Source organism: Salvia miltiorrhiza, chromosome 2, assembly GCF_028751815.1.
Source record: "Salvia miltiorrhiza cultivar Shanhuang (shh) chromosome 2, IMPLAD_Smil_shh, whole genome shotgun sequence".
Classification (NCBI taxonomy): domain Eukaryota; kingdom Viridiplantae; phylum Streptophyta; class Magnoliopsida; order Lamiales; family Lamiaceae; genus Salvia; species Salvia miltiorrhiza.
The window spans coordinates 23087237-23112090 of NC_080388.1; the positions used below are offsets into that span (position 1 = coordinate 23087237).

The following is a 24854-nucleotide window of genomic DNA, read 5'->3' on the forward strand; positions in this document are numbered from 1 at the left end:
TACATTTCTGTACACTCTTCGTGGAGGCATTATGACAATCTACAAGTTTGGGTTAAAAGATAAGTTCCTCTATGTGACAAGGATCATCTTACTCTAGTCTTATAGCTGAGTAATTCACAACATACCATGCGTCTCATATATATATATATGTATATACATACATTATCACATAGAGTATACTCAATGCATCAAGTACTCGGTTCTCAATCAATGTATACAAATTGACAACTACATCATAACAATGCATCAAAACAAGTAATCACATTTCTCATTTAGTCAAAAATGGCCACTTTGGCCCATCATGTATATACCGTGAAAATTGCCTCAGCGAGGACTTCTTTTGTACAAAATGATCTATAAACTGCTATAGGTCAGTACAAAGTACTACTCTGTTAAAGACCTAGCTACTGCATCAATACTGCGTCTATGTACAAGCAGCCCTACAATTGGGTACAGATACTATCCGTTACCCGTGTACTATAGGGACCTAAAATAAGTACAAGCCCTGGTCTGGGATGGAACTATCCATTACCAGCCAAATCTACGGGCTATCTAAACAAAGCTACCATATATATACATCTCTACTCAAATACCATCATATCAAAACCATATCCACCCATGACCTCTACCATCACCCCGGCTACTATCGTCACTCCCATCCTCCGTAGCATCATCACCGACATCTGCTCGAGCGTCACCCAATCGGGGCACATACGGCACACCATCCTCACTGTCAGAGTCGGCACGGTGAAAAGGGTCGAAGGCGGCTCTCTCTCGAATCGGATCTCCTCGAGGGACGTCCGTCTCGAAGGCCTGGCCCATGTTAGGAAGATCCAAGGGCTGTGAGATGAGAGTCCCAACAACCGGGACTGATCCTGTGTCGTCCTCCGTGTCTCTAGCTGTCCCCTGGGGTCGTGAAGGTCCTGGTGCGAATAGATCAACATCAGCCATAGCAATCTCGCCCTCTCCAACCGTAGGGGGGAAAGGAACAGGGAGGGTCTCACAGATGGGGTTCATCAGCTGCTCGGTGGTATCGATGGCCTCAGTGGTGTCTATGGTCATAGGGGTAACCAAGATATCAATAGGAGAAATCTCCTCCTCGGGCAGAGTGCCCTGAGGAAGTGAAGGAATAGGGTCATCAATCGGCTGGAAGCTAAGGAGGTCTAGTCCCAATGCCATAAAAGGATCCTCAGTCTCAGGAAGACCCTGAGGCTGACTCTCTGCCTCACCCTCTCGGGTGTCACTCTCTGTCAGGTAAAAGTAGGGTGCATACATCACGAACCGGCTCAACAGAATGGTTAGGTACTCCGGAAATCGCACCTCAAATCCTCCCGGTGCCAACGGGCTATAGAAGTCTGGGGCGATAAAATGACACCAAGCCTGCCAGTGGGGTGGCATCCTATGTGGTAGTATCTGCATGGCCTGCTGGGCCGTGACTCCATGCTCTACGGCGTCAATCCACCTGTGGTGGAAGCGTGCTAAGAACTCTCCAATAGTCTCGTGGTGCTCCAAAGTACAGTCATAGAAAGCCTGTACTATGTCGAATCCGTCTGCCATGCTAGAATAACAACTCGTGTTACTAAGTCAAGAATGACTTACTCGTTTATTACTCAATAACATACTCGTTTGTCGGTGTTCCTCTAGGATTCTCGTAGTGCATCGGTATCAATATTGATTCCAATAAAAATTTTCCACCATATTACTTATCAAGTCAATCATAACCAGATATCAATAATATTGCATCATGTACTAATCATGCTTCTTTCTCAACTTATAAATATCATCAACTTATCAATTGCATATCTCATGCTCATAAGTAACTTTAAACTTTAACTTGCATACCTCGTCAAGCTGGCGGAGATGGGGTGTTGGCTCTTGTCAGTGACATAGCTCTTTTAGTCTAAGACTCTAGCTTAGACTCAATTAAGAAAAGACTCTATAAGAGATTATACTCAGAGCAGACGAGCTGCTCTGATACCACTCTGTCGCAGCCCGATATAGCCAGTGATAGCGTATACCAAGTATCGTACGACTAATAAAAGAAATAGTGAAAGAAATAGGAATACATCTTGTTTTAGCGGAAGCAATTGCAAACTTTACTCATTTTAAAGAAGGATTTCAAGACCAAAATAATTACTAGCTTGGGTAAACATGATTAAGCCATTGAAACTTAGCAAGGGTCTGAGAAGTATTTCCCTTAAGGGATATTACAGACATAAGCAAATTAAATAAAGAGTTTCATCAGAGTTATGCAGCGAGATGCGTTACTATATGTGTGAAGACATATAGCAGGGAGTTCAAATTCTTATAGAGTCAAAGCTTATAAAGATAAATATGAGACATAGGAAAGACACAGCCAACTGACAATTCCAACAGCTTTCACCCATCCTCGCGCCAAGCCAGACCTGCATATTTAGAAATACATGCAGGGCTGAGTACCAAAAAGCACTCAGTGGACTCATGCCGGAAATAATTGAAATGTTGCTCTTAGAGCTATATGTCAATCTTGCCCTTTTCAATGCATCAACAGGATTTAACTGAGATTAAAAATACCTGTTCATATTTTTCTGTCATAAACTCATTTGCATCATCATAATAATATCATTAGTCTGCAGACATTAAATATTCACGGTATGTGCCAACTATGAGAACTCATATAATATATATATAAGGTGAAGAGAAGGAGGCCTCCTTCAAATCACCGTGACCGGCCGACTAGAGACGGCTCACGATCACCTCTGCGCACAAAACCTTTACTGTCATATAAATCAGTCAAAGGCCGATATCTTGCATCATGATCATAATCATGTCTTTCATAGAGGCAACATACCATATCTCATTCTCATCAATAATAAATATGGCAAGTTGACAATTTTCATAATACTCATCAATACTGCTTCAACATGCTTCATTTTCATAAGAATTTGCATTTGAACTTATTATCATGGTAGCTAGCCATAATAGAGTTAGAATAAAGCCCACCTGTCTCAGGGGTCGATGACGTAACGCTCAGAGTCGTACTAACGCCGGCCGTCACTCGAACCTTTGGTGGCGCACGTGGTTTAGATTGCCATGTGACAAAATAAACTCTAGTTAGAATTTCATCTAACTAATATCTCAATACTTATACTTGCATCAATGCTTAATCTCATCTTATAACTTCTCCACTATTTATCCAATTGGACCTCCCAATTTAATCGGATATCTTATCCAATTAAAAGACTCTCAATCCTAGGTAAATAGCATTCAAAAATCACTTAATCATTCATGCTTCAAATAAACAAATATTTCACATAATATAAATGAATTATCTCAATAGTCAAATGACTTAAAAGTCATTCTATGAACTTGAAATCTTTTTCCTTGAAGGGAAATTCTCAAATATTCATGTAAGCCTTGAAAAATATTTATAAAACTTTCTAGTAGCATTTTCATGCCATATCATGGTGTATAATTCCACCAAAGCTCTTTCAAAATTCTTAACACAAAATCAAGGTAAAAGTTTCGGACACTACCAGTTTAACATTCTGTTCTGTCTCAACTTTAACGAATAAACTGCTTTAACTCAGGAACCTCCTGGATTCGAGACTTATACCGATGAAAACCTCTTTGAGTCTAGTTTCGTTTAAAAAAAAGTAGAGTGAAAAACGCCAAGTGGTTTAAGAGATATGGGTGTTTTCCCACAGTCTACCAGATTCGGCAGTTTTGCACGATTGGAAGCTAGGATTTTTGAAAAATAGTAAACGTTGGCTAAAGGGTTTGAAATTTTACATGAGTCTGTATGACACATGTATCGTTCTATCATAAAACTTTTGGAGGCTGAATGGTTTTGAAAGTTACTGAAACGTGTGACTCTAGGGACTGCCTTTCTAAATTTCCGGCGGAAATGCGCAGTAAAACATTTATATTTTAAAAAGGTAGTAAACGAAGTCCAAATGACTTGAAATTTTACCAGCGTCCTCAAGACACATATATCTAAACTCTGTAACATTTTGAAGATTTTTGGACGAGGGAAACCTCGTCGACTGATCAGTCCAGAACGTAAGAAAACTTCTCAAAATGGTTGAAATTATCACATATGCACATATCACCTTAGATCTACACTTTCATCACCATTCTCATGCATCTTCACACTAATAACTCATCATGCTTCACTTATCATAACATATAGCTCTCTCAAGGGTTTTCAAGAACTATCTTCCATTCTCATGCATCTACATGAAGAAGGGTATGAGCATATGAAAAGTAGTGAAAGTTTTGAAGGAGTTCATAACACTTTCTTTCACCAACATTTTCGAAAATCACAAGAGTAGAGACGGGACTATCATGCTTCAATATGCTTCAATATACATGCCTATATATATCATGAAAAAATATATATATATATAACATAAGAGGAGGATTGAGGTTGCTACCAACAGAGACGGATCTAGAGGCCGGGCAGCCTCGGCGGTCGCCCGGTCAATTTTTTTTTATTATTACCTATATATATGTATATATTTTGATGAAATCTCGGCGGTCGCCCGGTCTGTTTTCTTTACTAAAAATTCATTAAAAACATCCGATGAAATCTCGCCCAGTCCTAATTAAATTCTTAGATCCGTCCCTGGCTACCAACAAGATCAATGGAGGTGGAGTAGAGGATGATGCGTAGTATGCTTGGAGCTTGAGCTTGAAGATGAACACTTTAAGAAACCTTAGTTCTTACTATATTTGGTGGAACAAAAAAGAAAGTAAGGTGAAGTGAAGAGGGGAGGGACTGCGAAAATAAAGAAGAAGAAGAGAGGGAGGGAAATGAGAGAGAGGTGTGCATGTGCTTGTGAGCTTAAAGTGTGTAGGAATGTGTTGGCTAGTAGATTAGCCTTTTAGGTGCATGTGATCTTCAATTATGGGAAAGAGAAGAATAATGTGGGAGAGTGGGGAGGGAGTGTTGATTATGGGAAAGAGAAGAATAATGTGGGAGAGTGGGGAGGGAGTGTTGCGTGAGGGTGAGAGAGTGAGAGAGAAAGAGAGATACATCTATATCTATATATATATATATATATCTATCTATCTATCTATATATATATATATACTTGAATAATTATAACCTTATTTAGTATGTGGGAAAATATATTTATTCATGTGAGGAAATTTTTTCTCAATTATGACATAACTAATATCATAATAACAATGCATCAATAAATCATATGTGAATATTCTACCAAGTAAAATATTTATATCACATAGACATTTTAATAAAAATATAGGGCGAAGATAGGTTTCTCAATAAGAGAATTTATAAGACTCGAGAAAATAATATCGCCTCCTATTAAACTCTAAAAATTTCTTATCTCATTTATTCGCCCACGTGCATAATTCCTCTAGCTACTATTTAAAACTCAATTTAAATTCAAGCTAGGACACAAATAGCTTCTCAAAACACGGGGTGTTACAGTGTTTCGTTTTTACAGTAAAAAAAAATGGAAAAATCGGAAAACGGCGACTCGACTGGAAAAACGGCGACCAAGCCCTAATTTCGGCGATCATCTTGTCGATCACCGGGCCGGTCGCCGAAATCCCTGGATGGATTTTACACTACTTGCTGAAATTCGGCGATCGCCGAATTCATTCACAAAAATGCCGAAAAACGGTGACCAACTCGGCGATCGCCGAGTTGGTCGCCGAGTTGCCCCAGGTACGTTTTATACGCGAATTTTTCCCCTTATTTCATACTTTTCACCTAAAACACACACTCAGCACACCTAGTGACATTTTTTTCAAAACTTCATCTTTAAATTACTCCCAAACGGCCTTGAAGCTTCACAATTCCTTCCATACATCTACTACCCACATCATTAGCTTCCATTCCATCCGATTACTTCGGGTTTTCATCCACTACATCGGGAGATTCACGAATTTGGGGTTTTTGCTCAAGAACACTAGAATTTTCGAAAAACACTCCTAAATCTTCAAGGTATGTGCTTCTAACTCTTAATCTAGTGTTATTCCTATGCTACTTCTACGTTTCTTTGGTTTGATTGTGGAATTTGTGATGAGTTAGTAGAGCTAGGGTTTATGCTAGAACTTTTTGTGAGCTTAATTGTTCTAGGAGTTTGAATCGTATGCATTGTGTTGGTGTTTGAGCTTATTGATAGATACTTGTTGGTGTTGATGAAGTGGTTGAATTCACAATAGCATGCTCGTTATAGAATTGTTAAGTCTCAAGGGATTGTTATCTTTGCTTTGATATTGTTTGATCTTTATTTGATGATTATATGTGATGTTGATTGTGGCATTGATAATATTCATGAGGCTTTGTATATTTGGGGAGATTAAGCATGTTATGGGGGATTATGATAGACAAAGGAGGTTGGATTTGTCAAGAGAGATGGAAAGGGGGTGCTAGTTAGCTTGTTTTGAAATCTTGTGGATGATTACATGGTTTCTAACTAGCAATTAATCCAGGTACAATGGCCCCGAAGAAGCGTAGAACTACCGGTGCTTCAAGCTCCCGCCAACCGGGCGAATACACACGGGAGGACCCCGAGTTTCATGGGGTAGTCCTGATATCAGACGATGATAGGGTCCGGTTTAGAAAGCTTGCAAAGAAGGGGGTCGAAATCACACGGTATGCCGATCACGACCTTCTCCGGGAGATGGGAATTTATGAAGACGTGAGAGACCTGTTCTACCATGTGGGGTGGGTCCACATCTTCAACGGTGGATGGCCCACCTATGAACGAGCAACGTTGGAGATACTGAGCTCGTTGGATCAGTCGGTCTTCAAGGAAAACAGACCGAGAACCATCTCTTTCCAGCTCAACAATATTTGGGAGGCAGATATCGCGGTGACCGAGATCACCACGGCACTCAACTGCAGAGTAGGGGGCTACACCGTGCACACAATTGGTATAGAGTTCAATGCTGGAGCATTTTGGAGAGAAATAGCCCTGCCTAGCGCTGGTTCATTCGTGTCGGGGACATCGAATGCGGCGGACATCAGAAATCCTGTCCTAAGGATGGCACACCGCATCTTGGCCTATACGGTGCTTGCACGGAAGGACAATACCCATGTGACGCAGCAGGAGTTGTTCATCATTTGGGGGATGCTCACACGCACCCCAATGGATTTGACTCACATCCTCCTCAAGCAGATATTCAAGGCATCAAAGGCCACCGCAGGAGTGATTACAATTGGAGCGATGATTACACCCCTTGCACACCGTATTTGTCCCGCAGTTGCTCAATGGGATGCTTTGGCAGGCGATATGCTACTCAACGGTCGCCGGATGGTCCACATGAGATTCTTGACGAGCGCCCAGCCCCCATTCAAGCTGGTGCAAAGTGATGGAGACCACTTCCCCCTGCCGAACCGGCCTCTCACCCGTGTGACCGGGCGTTTCGAGACACAGAATTGGCTCATGAACACTGACGCCCATTTGAGGGTTATTGCAGGGGAGCGGGTTGGTGAGCAGGACCTTCAGCAGGAGCAGGTGCATGAGGAGGAAGAACAAGAGGAGCCCGCAGCAGAAGCAGCAGGAGAACAATGGGGACCGGGAGCCCATTTTGATGTGACTGACCTCACCGATCGGATGCAGCGGTTGCAGGCCTTCGCCGAGCAACAGGAGGCGCAACTCACGGTGATGCGCACTGACATCACATCGATTCGCCTGTAGCAACAAGCGATGGATGCATATCAGCGCGAGCAGTTTGCTCATTATGGCGCTTTTGAGACATACGCCCGGGAGGAGTTCAATCGGCAGGCGACCTTTGAGGCGTGGCAGCGGGCTCAGATAGAGAGGCAGCAGCAAGAATATGCGAGGCAGATGGCTATGCAGGAGGAACTCCTACGACAGTTTCAGGAGTTCCAAAGGAGACAGGGAAGACCGCCATCTTGAGGATTTGTAAGTATGCTCACCATAACTTTTATCTATTTTTTCCTCCAACCTTATTTTCGAGCATTCGCTCCTTAATAAGTTTGGGGGAGGGGGATGGAGATTAGTTATGGTTTGCATTTTTAGCCTAACATTTTTTTTTGAGCTTTTTGATGATTTGAGAAGATTTTCTTAGTAGTTCATTTGTGGGCCTGTAACTAAATTGATATATTCTCTCAGATACACTCTATAGTTTCTTTGCTATTTGAATGTTTGTTGCTCCATTTAGTTGATTGGTAAGGTGCCTATGACGATTTCTGCGAAAAAGAAGGTAATTCCCAATTTTTCTTGATATGGTGACATGATTTGAACTGATGTGTGTGATTGATGAGTTTATTTTGCCTTGACTTTTGACGTTGAACAAGCTAGTGAGGAATTGAGCCTTAACTGCCCATATTTGCAGTTTGTTCTTTGTTTTTGAGTGTTGTCATGCATGTAGTGCGCTTCTAGAACTTGCCATGAGTCTTGGTCGAGGTTGCTTGTTGTGTTCGAGAGTTTGAGATGATCTTAGGCCATTTTTCGTAAGCCACGTTATATCCCAAACACTTTCCTGAAAATATTATTCCTTTGTTAACCGTGTTTGAGCTTTTTGAGCTTTGATTCATTAACCGGATGATAGGGGGTGATGGAGTATATGGGGATCGTCGTGTGATATTGACTGTGGGTTGATTGAAATAAGGGTGAAACATGATTCTAGTCATTCTTATAAGCTCTAGAAAAAGAAAAAAAAAAATTGATGAAAGTTGATTGAGAAAGTCAAGTGATAATTGAAAAAATCCATGGATAGTCGACTTTGTTGTTATGAGAAAAATGAGAGCATAAAAGAATGTCTAGTTTGATTTATGATGATTATATCCCTTGGTTTGTGATGATTATGGAGATGTTGTTAGGTGGAAGATGAAATTTATTCCATGCTTGAATGGTGAAGTCATAAGGTTGGTGAGAGCAATTTAATTTGAGTCACTTAGCCAAATTTTCCCTACCTAATCCAATGTCCCTACATTAGAACCCAAATTTAAGACCTATTTGATCTTACCCTTGGCACACTTTTAGCGATGGAGATTTTGAGACAATTGGCAAGCGTATGGTAAGTAATCTGCATTTCATGAGTTTCGATGAGTGATACACGTCCTTTTTCCATCAATTGAGAGTTGAGTGAAACACTTTTATCTTGAGAGTCAATTGTTGGAATGTCGAGGTTGAATTTGCCATTGATTATGCTTGTTGGTGATTATTGTGTTCATGTGTTGAGAATTTGAGGGAATTCGAAAGGTTTTATTTTTCTGAGGCATCGATGATCCAATCATCTTACCCATTCGTGTTTATTGTTTTGTTCTTCTCGTTGTTCGAGGACGAGCAACATCTTAAGTTTGGGGGAGTTGATAAACACTCATTTTGCATGGTTTTTATGGTTTATATTCTGTAGTTTAAGTCGATTTTACACCCGTTTCATTATAGTTTGGAGTTCATTTACTATTATTTCGTGATTTCACGGTTGGGTGTAGTTTTGACTGTTTGGATGCAGAATTGAGTGATATTGGAGCATGGAGTGTAAGGAACATGTTGAAGAGAAGAGCTATGCGAGAATCGAGCCCAAAAATCGAGAAAAGACGAAGATTCTGGAGTCGGGACGGAAAAGGAGCAATTCGGCGGTCACCAACCAAGCAGCCGCGCAGCACAAGTCGAGCCAATTCCCGAGCAACACTACTGTCAATCCAAAGGGCAAATGCAATGCAATTTTCGATGACACTGTGTCTCCTGAAGATGAGGAAGCGATTGAATTTTTCCTGGCAAACTGTGAGGAGACGAGCAAGGAGCATGAATCTCTGATTGAGGAACCACATAAGGCTCCTGTTCCACTTAGGGAATACATTCCAAAGGGTCCACTTCCCCGTAGGCTGATGAAGAGGAAGGTGCTTGAAGAGCAATGTGCTGAGAAGCCGAGCAAAAAGTGTAACGCAATTCAAGTGAGAAGCGGGCCAGAGCAGCGAGATCGTACAGAGCAGAGGAATCACCATTCCTCTACAGAGCAGCGGGATCAGCCAGAGCAGCGGGATCGGCCAGAGCGGAGGAACGACAAGGATGCCAAGGAAATCAAGCTGGAGATCTCCCATTGCAAGAATGAGAGAAAAGTTGTAAATCCCGAGGAGACAGAGCATAGACGCATAGTGGATGAGCTAGAGAGGCTACTTGAAGAATCAGACCGGCGTGCAGAGCCTCAAGATAGCAGAGCAGCGAAGCAAAGTTCAGAACTCAACAGCCAGAGCAGAGAAATCAACCATTTCTCTGCCAATATCCGTTCCTCTGCCAATGATAAAGAAAAAAAGGCAGTCGTTCACACCAAGAAGATGGGTCATGAGGATAGGAAAATCTCGCAGGTGACAGCTGTGGGTACTGAGCTGCCAATGAAGCTACTTTCGAAGAAGAAAGATCCGAGTAGCTTCACCATTGAGTGCGAGATTGGAGGAGAGCTCTTTCCCAAGGCTCTTTGCGATTTAGGGGCTAGTGTCAATGTGATGCCCATCTCTGTTTTCAAGCGGTTGGGAATTGGAGATCTCAAGCCGACCTCAATGGAGATTCAGATGGCGGATAGATCAAGAGTGAAGCCGAGAGGAAAGCTTGACGACATCTTTGTGAAGGTTGACAAGCTCGTCTTCCCTACGAATTTCTTGGTCCTCGATATTCCTGAAGATACAAATCCGCCGTTGATTCTTGGTCGATCATTCTTAGCTATGGGGAGGGCTATGATAGATGTGCCCAATGGAAGCGTCGTCTTTCACGCAGCTGATGCGCATGGGTCTTCTACCTCTGTTCGTGTTAAGCGTTCTGTCACGCCCGCTGTGTTTGATGTTCATTGAGAACATGAGGTATCGTCGAGCTCTAGACGTTAAATTAAGCACTTGTTGGGAGGTAACCCAACTATTTTTCTTCTTTGTTTTGTTTTTTGTTCTTTTTGTTTCTTTTTGTTCCTTTGTTTTCTTTGTTTTGTTTGAGAGTTTAGTGTAGTGTTGAGCTTGGAAGATGAGGGAACTCGCGCTTTGTTCATACCACCACCATGGAGCATATTTTTCTGTGAGTAGTGACACACATATCATCATACCTCCAAACTTATTTTCGAACTTATGTTTTGTAATAAGTTTGGGGGAGGGGGGTGAGAGTAGATATGTGTATCACTTTTATTATTTTTGTTGGCTTTATTGTTTTATCCTGCTTGGTTGGTGGTGTGTGTTTGTGATTGTTTTTGAGATGATTATTGCTCCATTAGATTTCTGGTGAGATGCCAATGATGATTTCTGTGGAAAAAAAATTTTTGAGTTTGATTTTCTTTGATGATTTAAGCATAATTGGAACTAATTTGCATAATTCTAGAGTGATTTTGACCTTGACTTTTAGACGTTGAATAAACCTGTGAGATTTTGAGCCATAAGTGTTTATCATACACAGTTTATTCTTTGTTGTGAGTTTTGTCATGCATGTGGTGATCTTCTAGAACTTGCCATGGTTTCTGTGTCGAGGTTGCTGTTGTGCTCAGGATTATGAGATGATTTTAGGCCATCTTTTATTAGCCACATTATTATCCCAAACACTATCCTTGAAATTTTTTTTATCATTTGTTATCCTCTTTGAGCCTATTTAGCTTTTATTCTTTAGCCGGATGATAGGGGGTGATGAAGTATATGGGGATCTTCGTGTGGTGAATATTCATAGTGGGTTGTGAAAAAGAAGGGATGATATTGAGCTACTATTTACTCTTATAGGCTCTAGAAAAGTTGTGGAAAGAAAAGAAAAGAAAAAGTTGTTCAAGAAAAAAAAAAGAAAAAAAAGTGTGAAGTCGAGTGTTTATTGAGAAATTTGTTAGAAAATCGACTTTGTGTGTTGGAAATAAATGGAGAGCATAAAAGAGTGTTTAGTTCTGTTTTGTGATGATTAAATCCCTTAAGTTGTGTTGATTATGGTGATATAGTTGGGTGGAAGATGGAATTTATTCCATACTTGATTTGTGAAGCTATAAGGTTGGTGTTCTTAAATTATTTTGAGTCACTTAGCCTATATTTCCCTACCTTAACCAATGTCCCTACATTATAACCCAAAGAAAAAGACCTTTTTGATCTTAGTCTTGGCACACTTTTAGCGATGGAGATTGTAGACGATTGGCAAGCTTATGGTAAGTGATCTGCATTGCATTGAATTTCGATGAGAGTATACACGTCCTATTCCATCAAATTGAGAGTTGAGTGACACACATACCTTGTGCGATTCAATTGTTTGGAATGTCAATGTTGATTTTGCTATAGGTTGTGTTTATTGGTGAATTTTGTGCTTAATTATTGAGGATTTGAGAATTCTATCATTCTTTATTATTCGGAGGCATCGATGAGCTATATTTCTTACCCATTCGTGTTTTTGATTGTGTTCTTCTCATTATTCGAGGACGAACAATGGCTTAAGTTTGGGGGAGTTGATAACACTCATGTTTCCATGGTTTTTTATGTTCTTTTGATATTAATTTTACAGGAAATTGAGTGTTTGATAGTTGTTTTGTGCTTAATTTGCTTTATCTTGTGAAACACGATTCTTACTCGAACTTTGAAGGAAATTTCAGGTTTAATGACTTCGAATTTGGAACAATGTTCTGAAATAGAAGTTTTAGATCATCTCGATACGAGTTCTTGAACACAAACGGATCACCAATTGGAGTTTGGACGAGAAAGTTATGGCCGAAAAAAAAACGTCGCGCGCAGCAGTCAAGTTGGTCGCCGAAAATGGGCATTTTGAAGAAGAAATTCGGCGACCTAAACGGCGACCGCCGAGTTGGTCGCCGAAATTTCTGTTTCAGATTTGCACTGCGAGTGTTAAATTCGGCGGGCGCCGAATTTGGTCAATTTTTAGCACAAAAACGGCGGTCAACTCGGCGACCGCCGAGTTTGACCGCCGAATTTGGCGGGTTTGCGAGATTTTCCGATTTTTAGAGTTCTTCTGGGTTCCAAACACTGTATTTTACCCTGATACTTTAAATAGGTCTTCTTTTGACTTATCTAGGGTTCCTTTTTCAGTCCAAAACTTTATTTTCTCAGTTTCATAGCTTTAGATTATTATTGCTTTCCAGTTTTTACAGCTTGGATTGGATTTCCACAAGATTGAAGATTCAAGCCGCTACAATTGTTTTATTCAGAGTTTTATTTAATTCAGTTCTTTCAATTGTGTTCTTTTTAATTACGTTTATGATTTATTTTAGTATGTTTGGCTAGTTCGTTAATCTGAACCTAGGGTTTGTACATAGCTGATTAATTACGTGTGTATGATTTATTGATATCAATTTGTCCTCCAACTTGTGATTCATGATTCCTGGTGCTTAATTTCTTGTGAATTATTTGGCCAATAATTTACATGTCTAGTTGTTCGATTTGAAGACTTGAATGCGATAATTGTTCAGCCGATTCAGGAATGCATGTTATGGTAGTAGCCTTGACACTTGAATGGGATAGGTGAAACTATAGGGAGCTATTCTTTGTGTACGCTTGGGAGTTAGTTTATTCCTTGGAGTCTTGAATGTGAAGGGGGGTAAATTAATCTACTTTCATAGGTGTTCGTTAGAGAAGCTTGTGAATAGTTCTGTGATCTCTCATCAGGGTTGGATTAAATTGGTAATTGAATCAATAGATTAAATGCATGTAATTAATTAGTAAAAGTACATCCCTAGGGTCAGAGTCTTTTAATATTTGATTTATTTATCATTGTTTTTCTGCTGTTTAGATTTTTTTATTAAGTTTAGTATTTGATTCACCGTCTTTTTTATTTTGCCTGTCTACTGTGAGTGTCTGTTTAGGGAATAGCTAAAGTAATTTCGGTTTTACAGTCTCTGTGGATACGATACTCGATTGCTTATTATTTGCTACAATTGCCTGTGTTAGTTGCAGTTTTTGTTGCTAAGAAATTAGTGATCACCTACAACAGGAACCCAATGATTTTTTATGCGAGCTCCACAATGCCTTCGGACATACTACAGAAGGGTGTACACACCTTCGAAATAAGATAGAAGCAATGGTTAGAGGAGGTCGACTCGATCGATTCATTCGTAGGGACAGAGAAATAGAAAGGCGGAGTCCAACACCCCCACCGCCACCAAGGCTGCCCAACAGGGAAGTAAGAATGATTGTGGAAGGATAAATAAAGGGGATTTCTAACAGGGCACGAAAGGCTATGATCAGGACTGCTAAAGCTCGAGTAGGGCAAGTAATGGCCATTACTCGCACAAACAGGGATGCTGAAATCTCTTTCGGACCAAAGGATGAAAGACCATTAATAAGGCCCCGCAACGATGCCTTAGTATGCGCGGTAGAATTGGCAGAGTGCATAGTCCGCAGAGTTTTTGTGGATACATGAAGCTCAGTCAACATTCTATATGAGGAATGTCTCCAAGCCATGAACATAGGAGCTCAATTAAAGCAAGCACCGAAGCCTGTATATAGATTTTTAGGAGAAATGGTTGTCCCTGCAGGACGAGTTGAGCTACCCCTTACCTTGGGCAACCCTGCAGCCCAAAAGACTCACGTGTTAGATTTCTTGGTGATCAACCAAATGAAGCCTGCTTACAACATAATTTTGGGGCGGCCGACATTGGACACTTTCAAAGCAATAATTTCGATGTATTACTTAAAGATGAAATTTCTAATAGAAGACGGGATAGGAAAAGTGTATGGAAATTAGGTGGCAGCTAAAGAATGTTATGTTAGAATGGTAACCCAACCGGAGGATGAGGCAAAACAGGGTGAATTGGAGGCAAGAAAGAAAAGATGCAAAACAGGAACAGTCTCAGAAAATAGGGAGGAACTCGATGAAGTCAAAGAGCACTGCTACAATCCAGATCAGTCGTTGATTATGCCTGGAGGACATTACATGAGTATCGAACTCATACCAGGCAATACAAGGTTCACTACCAAGATCGGAACGGACATGCTTCCTGAGGTTCAAGAGGAGGTTATAAAATGTTTAAGGAGGAATACGAATGTGTTCGTATTTAGCACGAGGACCTTAAAGGAATCGATCGAGGATTGGCAGAACACAAGCTCAATGTGGACCCCAAAATCAAGCCTGTTAAACAAAAACTTCGGTCATTAGGAGCTGAAAATGAGGCTGCAATAAGAGAGCAAGTTCAAGCTTTGCTAAAAACGGGGCATATAGTGGAGGTACAGTACCCATCATGGATTTCTAATGTCGTGATGGTGGCCAAAAAAGAGAAGACATGGAAAATGTACATTGACTTCAGGGATCTCAACGAGGCATGCCCGAAGGACCATTACCCCTCCCGCGTATTGATCAACTAGTGGATGCGACCGCTGGATGTGAGCTGCTGTCCATGATGGACGTATATCAGGGTTATTACCAAATTAAGATGCACCCTGACGACATCGACAAGACCATTTTTGCAGTGTGTGAAGGGATTTTTGGATTCTCGAGCATGCCTTTTGGACTTAAGAATGCAGGAGCTACATACCAAAGAATGATGGACAAGATCTTCTAAAATAAAATAGGGAGAAACATGGTTGTTTATGTGGATGATATGCTAGTCAAAAGTCAAAAGGCGACATCACACCCCCGAGATCTAGAGGAAGTCTTCTCAGTTATCAGATAAAACTAGGGCTGTAAACGAGCCAAGCTACTCGTGAGCTATTCGACGTTCGACTCGATAAAAGCTCGTTCGATAATTTAATGAACAGCTCGTTTAGCTAAACAAGCCAAGCTTGAGCATGACGATGCTCGGCTCGTTAGCTCGTGAACAAGCTCGTGAAGTGATTTATCTTAAAAACATAAGATTATTCATTAAATGTCTTACTATATTTTATACTATATGTAGTAATATTTGGATTAAGTATCTAATTAACATCATTTATTTACAAGAAAATAGTAAATATATTATAGTTTTGTGAATAAAATAACTTATATATTTGAAAATTAACTTATGTATTAGGAAAATAACTAAAATTTTTAATAAAATTTTAAATTTAAAAAGCTCGATTAGGCTCGGCACTGTATTCGACTCGATTAAAGCTCGATCGATAATTAATCAAAAAACTCGATTAGCTAAACGAGCCAAGCTTGAACAAGACACTATTCGGCTTGGCTCGGCTCGATTACACCCCTAGATAAAACCATCTCATGCTCAACCCTGCTAAGTGTGCATTCGGAGTTAAAAAATGAAAGTTTCTGGGGTATCGGGTGACAACCCGAGAAATAGAAGTGAACGAGGATAAGGTTAAGGCCATACTGGATATGTCGCCTCCAAAGAACATCAACGAAATACAAAAACTCAACAGAAGAATAACAGCCATGAGCATGTTTATTTCTCGATCTGCCTGTCGGAGCCTCCCCTTCTTTAAAATCCTAAGGAAGGGAAAATAGTTTGCATGGGATGAAGAATGCCAACAAGCTTTTCAAAAATTGAAGGACTACCTGGCGACCCTACCAGTGCTTAAGAAGCCTGTCCCAGGAGAAACCCTATATCTATACATCGCCGTGGGAGAAAATTCTTTGAGTTTTGATAACACTCACTTTTCCATGGTTTTTAATATTATTATGATGTCAATTTTATGGGAAATTGAGTGTTTGATAATTGTTTTGTATTTAAATTGCTTTATCTTGTGAAATATGATACTTGCTCGTACTTTGATGAATTTTACAGAAATATGTAGTCTGAATTTAGACCGATAGTGTTAATAAAAGGTATTTCGTCTCGATACGAGTTCGTAGGCGCAAACGATTCATAAATCCGAGTTCAGACGAGAAAGATATTGCTAGAACAAGAAAGTCGCACGCAACAGTGAATAATGTCCTACGGGAATTTCCGAATTTTCGGAATTTATCAGTATTTTTGAGTTCTGTACTGTATTTATCTCCTATGCCTATATATAGGTCATTTTCATGACCTATTAGACACATTTCTTTACCTCTTTTCACCCCTTTTCTTACTCTTTTCATATTTTTTCAGTTTTAGAATTAGAATTCTATTTCTTTCATAGATTAGCTTTATTTTCCTGCAAGATTCAAGATCGTCATTCAACATTCATTCCGGATTTTATATAATTCAGTTTTTATTATTGCTTTCTTATTTATTATGCTTTTAATTTATTTTGCTATGTCTGGCTAAGTTCTTTATCTGATTCTAGGGTTTGTAAATAGTTAATTAGATTCATGTGATTAATTTGTTAATACCTTTTTGCCTTCTAGTTTATGATTCATAATTCATAGTGCTTGATTTCTTGTGAATTATCTGATCAATGGTTTGCATGTATAGCTATTCGGTTTGAGACCTGACGGAGATAACTGTTTAGCGGATTCAGGAATGTATGATATGATTTTAATCCTGAGACCTGTCGGAGATAGGTGGATCATAGGGAGCTATTCTTAAGAGCTATTGGGAGTTAGTAGATTATCTTGAGACTTGAAGGAGATAGATAATTTATTAATCTATGATCTTTGCTGCTTTGACGAGAGTATTTAATTATATGTGTGATCTCTCATCATAGCTGGATTAAACTGGTAATTAGGATTAATAAGTTGATTATGTGAATTTCATTTATGAATTTACATCCCTAGGATCAGTCGTTTTATTATCTGATTTTCTATTTGATTTTATTTGTTTCTTCTTGAGTTTAGTTTTATTTCATTCATCTTGGTGTTTTGCTTGGATATTGGTAGAGTCCTTGATAGGATTACTTAGAGTAATTTCATTTATCAGTCCTCGTGGATATGATACTCTACTTGCTATTTATGTGCTACAATTACACTGTTATAGTTGCAGTTTTGTCACTAATAAAATAGTGATCAAGTTCTGTCCTGGTCAGGGAGGAGGATGGGCAACAAAAGCCAATCTATTTCATCAGCAGGGTGATGCAAGGCCCAAAGTTGAACTACACAAAGGTGGAGAAATCCGCATTGTCCATTATGGTTACAGTGCGAAAGCTAAGACCTTATTTCTTGTCACATAAAGTGGTAGCCCGATCTGATAATGGAATGCAAATCACCAGCGCAAGGATGCAAGATTTCTGCCATTGTATGGACATAGAGCAATGCTTTGTGTCGGTAGCCCATCCACAGGCTAACAGACAAGTGGGAATGACAAATCAAACGATTTGCGATGGAATCAAGAAAAGGCTGAAAAAATGCAGAGGAAAGTGGGCTGAGGAGTTAGATACAGTCTTGTGGGCACACAGAACAAGCACGAAAACTGCCACATGGCAAACCCCATTTGCACTAGTATACGAGTCCAATGCAGTCGTCCCTGCTGAGGCTAGACTGACCTCCCATCGGATACAAACATACTCGGAAGAGCAGAACGAAGAAATGAGAAAGGCAGAGCTGGATATGATAGATCTAGAACAAGAGTTAGCCTAAATTAGGGCTGTTAAATACAAGAATATCATCAAGGCAGGATATGACAAACGGGTGAACTTAAGGAGGTTCGAAAAGGATGACTTGGTGCTGAAGAGAACAGACGCATTAAAGCCTATTGGAAAGTTCGAGCCCAATTGGGAGGGGCCCTACATTCAGGGGCGGTTCTGGGCCCTGCGCGGGGTGGTCGACCGCACAGGGCCCCGATAAAATAGGGGCCCCAAATATATAAATCCATACAAGTATTAGATATAAAATTTCCGACTCTTTCAATTACAAATATTTGTAGTATAGCTTAGTGGCAGAGAGTATTTTGAAATTTTGCTTCATCCCGGGTTCAAATCCTCGGTGCAGCGTTTTTGTCTTTTTAGGTTTAATGGTTTTTTATCTAATGCTTTTCTTTTTTAATTTTTGGCCAATAAGAGATAGCTTTTATATAAGCAATCAAACATTAGTCTTTTTTAAATTTCGAAGGTACCCTCAAAAGATGTATTCTGTTTTCTAAAATTTAACAAGCTTCTCTTATTAACAAAATTTAACAAGCTTAAAAAAAATTTAGTCTTTTTTAAAATTTCTTACTTTCAACTTCTCTTTTCTAAGTTTTTTCCAATGATTTTTAAAATTTAGAGTAAGTAGTTTCTTTAAAAAAAATAATTATATTTTGTAGTATTATTTATTTTTTGGTTTCATTAATTATTATTAAAAGCATGACTAAGTTTTTATATATTTATTAAATAATTTGACACAAAAATGTATTATTTAATCAAATATTTAGTTTATAATTTTTTTTAACTATAGGGCCCAAATTTAAGAATTCGCACAGGGCGTATGTTTTCTTAGCCCCGCCCCTGCCTACATTGTGACAGAAGTGTTGAAAGGAGGAGCATACAGACTCGCGGATGAAACAGGGTTAGTTCTACCGCGTCCATGGAACATCAACATGCTCAAAAAGTTCTTTGCATGATGAGCAGGGACTCATCAGGGTCCCTAAAGGCTGGATACTCGCAGGCCTGAATCACTTTACAGTTTTAATTTTTTTTATAGCGAGTTTGTATTAGACCGGACACTTTTTTTCCCACTGGGTTTTAATGAGGTCCGGGCCGAAGTATTCTTCTAATCAATAAAATACTCCGGTTTAAGAACGAAAGATCGAATCCTTCACAGTAACATACTTGTGAAACCACGCATATGTCACTAAGAAGAAGGGGAGAGTGGAAAGGATACCATTAACCCAGGCTGAACGAAAAGAATATTAAGGGAATTATCCTTGGCTAAATGAAAAACTTAAGAGAATCATCCCTGGCTGAACGAAAAACTTAAGGGAATCATCCCTAGTTGAACGAAAAACTTAAGGGAATCATCCCTGGCTGAACGAAAAACTTAAGGGAGTCATCCCTGACCAAATAAAGATTTAAAGAAAAATATAAAAGACTTGCAACGAACAATCAGAGCTCAGAAGGAAAGTAAGACACCCAACAAGCAAAAATAGAAAACACAGAAACAAGCATTCAATTACATAGAAGAAAATATCAAAATCCATTATAAACAAAGGAAAAAATCATTTACAAAAATAGGGAAACAGGAAGTCTGAAAGTTTTTACAAATCACCCAGCCAGATGATCAGAACTGAAAGATTGCAAGGTCGCCTATTCATCTGCCTCTACCAATTTAGCCACATCTACTTGTATTGAGCCTGATCCAGTGGGTGGAGCATTAAGAGAAGTTTCTTTCGCCGTCGTATCATCGTTCAAGTCCAGGTTATCAACTTCCTGAACAGGATGATCAGTCTCTTTTGGAAGCGTAGGCTTTGCAGAAGAAGGCTCCTGAATAGGTGCAGAAGCAGAAACTCCAGAGGTTGAGGTAAGATCAGGGGCAGCCTGCATGATCACTATAGAAACAGAAGCCCCAAAGGCCGAGGTAACATCAGGGGTAGCTTGCGTGATCACTGCAGTAGAAGAGGCAATAGGGAAATCTGGGAAAGAATCAGAGATAGGGATGTCAAAATAGGACGGTAAATCAAAAACAAAGAAAGACAAGAAAAATACCTAGGAAATGGCATATGGCTGCCAAGGAACTACCGTAAAAGCTAGGAGAAGTGCCAGCAAACCGAGGCAGAGATTGGTGAATAGAATCAAGGCAGGGTGTCTTGAAAACCAGGGCAGCAGGGAGAGGCACTGTTTCATCCCCATCCACGAATGCCCTGATGGCCCTATCCAGAATAGGGATAACCTATTCCTCTAAGTCCTTAGGAAGGGAGGGATCAACTCCTGCAGCCCGGTGTAGGCCTTCTCCATCCAGGGAATCGATCAATTTGTCCACATCCAGAGCAGCCCTCTGCTCCGGGCTGACCTCCACCATGTTCAAAGTTTTCCTGGCTATATCCCCAACCAGGAAAAGCACCCCGGCAGAAAAATCATCACCAAATTGTGGGGTCTGGCAATAGCCTTCCAACAGTCTGTGCACCAACTGGTCAAGGAACTGTTGCTTTTGCGGGGAGAGGAAAACCTCCCTCCTCTGGCTGGTGGCTCCAGAAATGAACCCCCTGTTGGATTTGTATACTGAAAGCAAGAACTTTTATGCTTGTATACAATGATTCCTGAGTTCACTATATAATCTCATATATGAATTCTTCATAATTGCATATGTATGTCCAATTATCTCTATATAAGTAGATTATATGGAGTGTTGTAGATCACAGAAGACCATATAATTGGAATAACCTTATGAGATAAAAAAAAATTGATCACAGCCGAGAGCACTCTAGGACGAGTTGTTGGTTTAGGCTGCAATACAGATGGAAGTAGTTTGTCTTGGCTACTTGTCTATACTGGTGCGTGTAAACGTATTGATAGGATCACAATGAGATGTATTCTTATGTCTGACCTAAGTGAAGAATCAAGATCTCGGTGACTTAATGAGACCTAAATCCTAATAAGATTTCAGGTGTCTATATAAATTTGTGTATCACTTTGATGTACTATGGGTGAGAGTTACATTTTAACTTGAGTACTCTGTATCTTGGGTGGTAGCAATTTATATATGACATTTGGTAATTTGTATTAGGTGACCATATCAGGTATAAGATGATAACATTCCCTTAAGGAGCTCAAAAGGTTTATTGCACTAAACCCTGCAGGTTGATTAAGTTCAGGTGCAATAATAAAGTTGAGTGGTACTACTTAAGGATTAATAAGAAATTAATTAATATAAGCTGTCAGAAGCTTTAATTAATTAATGGATGTTGGATATCTTAAATACGAGGTTCGATAAGTCTAAAATACAAGCCCCGACTCATCATCAGCAATAAAGGGGTAAGTCAATATTGATTCTCTAGTGGAATGAATTACTCCCTCCGTCCGCCAAAATTATGTAAAATTGCTTGGGCACGGGATTTAATAAAAATTAGTGATGATTTTGATGTAGTGGAAAAAGGGTCCCACCACTTTATGAGATGTGTGGTTGAGATTGAGTTTTGAGTGGGGTTTTTGTAAATAAAGAGTGTTAGTAAGGATAAAATATTAAAGAAGATGGTGGGACCATTGCCATAAAAGGAAAGTAACATAATCTTGGCGAACGCCAAATATAGTAATTTTTACATAATTTTGGCGGACGGAGGGAGTAATATTTATGAATTAATTGTGATCGAGGCTGATCATAAAAATTAATTCATGTGAGGCCCATCTTTATTCCTTTAATTTGATCTATGGGCTGGCCCAAAGACTCCTGATCCCAGTAGGAGAAAAATAGCCCAACTCATAAGTCTGGCCCATATCCTGTATTTATAATTATAAATACACAACAGCTCTCAGAACAGAAATAAGAATTACGTAATTTCATATTACAAGTTAGGTTTTCTGTGAGAGTTGAGCAGCGCCTGTTGAGTGGGTATTTTCTTCGGAGAATCCTCGAAGATCGTCGTCCATCCGACGTTGGGGATTGAACGAGACATAGTCTAGAAGATCAGAGCTGGAGTCAATTTTTCGCAGAAAATCAAGTTCTGGCATTTTCGGAAGAATGACCATAACTTTCTCTACAGAACTTCGATTGAGGTGAAACAGGCGATCACGGAAAGCTTTCTCAAAGACAGGAAAGTCGTATTTCTAGAAAAAAATATGATTGGAGGACGTTTAAGGCTTCAAACGAAGGGTTGAAGTTGGCTTACCTGTTCAACGATGAATTTATGAATTCTTAGGAATTCTTCAGGTATTTCTGAACTCCTCGGTGCAGTATTTAAATTAATAGGAGCATGCTAGGTTTAATCTATGTATGGTGAATTAAGATAATCCAAGAGACGATCATCAGACAAATCGAGTATTAATTAACTTTAATATTCCTACACCCCCTTCTCATTTCTTGTTGCACTATCAAAGCATGCTTCTCTGTCAAAGCTTGAAGACGTTGAGTGTGCTCGAGGCCTTGCTTGGCGAGACTCTCATATTTTTCTGCCCTCAGCCTGGTATTCTCAGCCTCTAATAGGGCAATTCAGGAGGCCATGTTAGATTCGTTGGCCTTGCGATTTTCTACCTCCATCTCCAGCGAACTGGGTCGCTCCCTGGTCCTTTTGCTGCAAATCGGCCTTGGTACGGCCAATTCAGCCATAAGATCATCCATTGCTTGACACCGAAGCACGATGTCATGAAATTGAGCTTCAACCTGCAAATGTACAGTGTAATTACCAAGGGGACGAACCACAAGAAATGCAGCATGAACACCAACTAAACATATCAATGACATGGAGAAAGATCAAATTTACAAAAAGAAAGTTTCTGACCGCATCCACACAAACTTTGTTGTTATCTTCAGTCTGAATCTTGGCCACGTCCGCTGCATGACCCCGATTCATGAATAAATGATAAAGTTCAGACCTTATCATGCTCAAGACAGGGCCAAATTTATTATCGTCATGCAGGCCGTTTACGCCCTTCCCTGTAGTTTTGGTGAGGCCTTTTAACTGGTACTTAGATCTCTTGATCTGTTGAGATCCCTTGGCTGCCTCAGTGGCCTTGCGTTTCCCCGCAACCTCAGCCGTTTCTTTAGCAGCCGGCTCATCATCCTCATCATGCAGCTTGAAGGAGATAAATGGACCCCCTACGAGACGAAAATAAAATGGCGGTAGGATCCCCATGAGGTGGAGCTTGTGGGGTTCTCTGTTCACATGTAGGAAGGGATGATAAAGGAAGTTGGGAGATATGAGAGGTCGGTATAGGGGAGTTCCCTACAAGTGATGTTGGCAACTCACCAGCTGTGCTGGATGCCCCAGCTCTCTCGAATTTTTCCTCAGAGGGAGTGGAGTCTGAAGTGGTGATGACAATTTCTTTTCTTGGGAAAGGGTTGTTTCAACTTGGTGCGTTCTTGCCACCTCACGTCTATAAAGAAGAAAATAAAAACACTAAGCCAATCAACCCTGATATACAGCATACGAGTTTATAGCAAGCAAATTACCAATCTCATCAGCAAGGAAAAGCTCAAACAACCCTGAGTCAGCAAGGGCTGAATTATCCTGATAAATACGCTTAATATCTAAGCCTTTGATTTGAGGAAGGAGTTCCATTACCCACTGCAAAGGAGTTGTATTAGTAGGAACGTAGACCTCTTTTTTCTGAGTGCCATCAGGTTTGGTAAAGGTTATATGTCTTAGCTCAATCCCCCTATTCAAAGTAACAAAGAAATATCTATTCTTCCAATCTCGGTCGTAGAAATCAAAGCAGTCCAGGAAATTAATGTTATACGAAGAGACAGAGGAAAAGTTATAAAAGATGTCAGACTTTTTCATTACTTGGGTCTCATAAAACACCCTAGCGGTGTTCTCCACCCTAAAATAAGCCAACATAATATGGAAGGCTAAGGCGCGCCTAATGGCCGAAAGGGAAATTTGAAAGACAGGGATATCGAAGAAGTTAGCAACCTTGATTAGAAATGGAGGAGGTAATCGTAGGCTGAAAGTGACCTGAGTTTCCCACATGGGAATGATTGTGGGTGGAAGGTCCTCATCATCGGGCTTCTCGAAAGCGGCGCTTTGAGTATGAAGAGTAAAATCTGGGTGAGGAAGGTGCAGAATTTCCCTTATCTTTTGGAGTTCAGATGCATGGACTGTGGAGGGTCCAAGTCTCGCGCAATTCATCTTAATATCAGGAGCCATAAATATATAGAATGAGGAAAAAGAAAAGAAGGTACCTGGAAGACTAAGGGTTCGCCGGGGAAGATGACTGAAAACGAGAAGAGAGGGTCGAAGAAAGATTGAGGAAGACGAAGACAGCAGGTAAAAGTGCGAAGTAAAAATTCAAAAAGAAGAAGTTAGGGTTTTTATTAAAACCGCGACAAAATGAATGGATAAAAAGGAGAGTAAGCCCGAATGTACGGTATTAAGCGCGTGAGAAAGCGAACGGTTCCTCACGCGCAGAAACGTGTCCGAACACGTGTCAGTTCAACAAAACACTGGAAGAAGCCTGCACGAGAACCCTGAAAATCATCCCCGTGTCAACAAAATCAACCCTGTAGTCGTGAAATTACCAGGTAAGAACGAGAAATAAAGCATTTACTTGATTTCAA

The 24854-nt window shown here is 40.1% G+C and overlaps 1 long non-coding RNA gene across 1 annotated transcript; it reads right to left on the reverse strand.

Moving 5' to 3' along the window:
• Positions 1-2141: 2141 nt before the first annotated feature.
• LOC131011629 (uncharacterized) lies at positions 2142-4928 on the reverse strand. Its single transcript, XR_009097056.1, has 3 exons — positions 4615-4928; positions 2983-3043; positions 2142-2405 (listed from the first exon to the last, which is right to left on the reverse strand). It is a non-coding gene; the product is annotated as an uncharacterized LOC131011629 (long non-coding RNA).
• Between the last annotated feature and the right edge of the window lie 19926 nt (positions 4929-24854).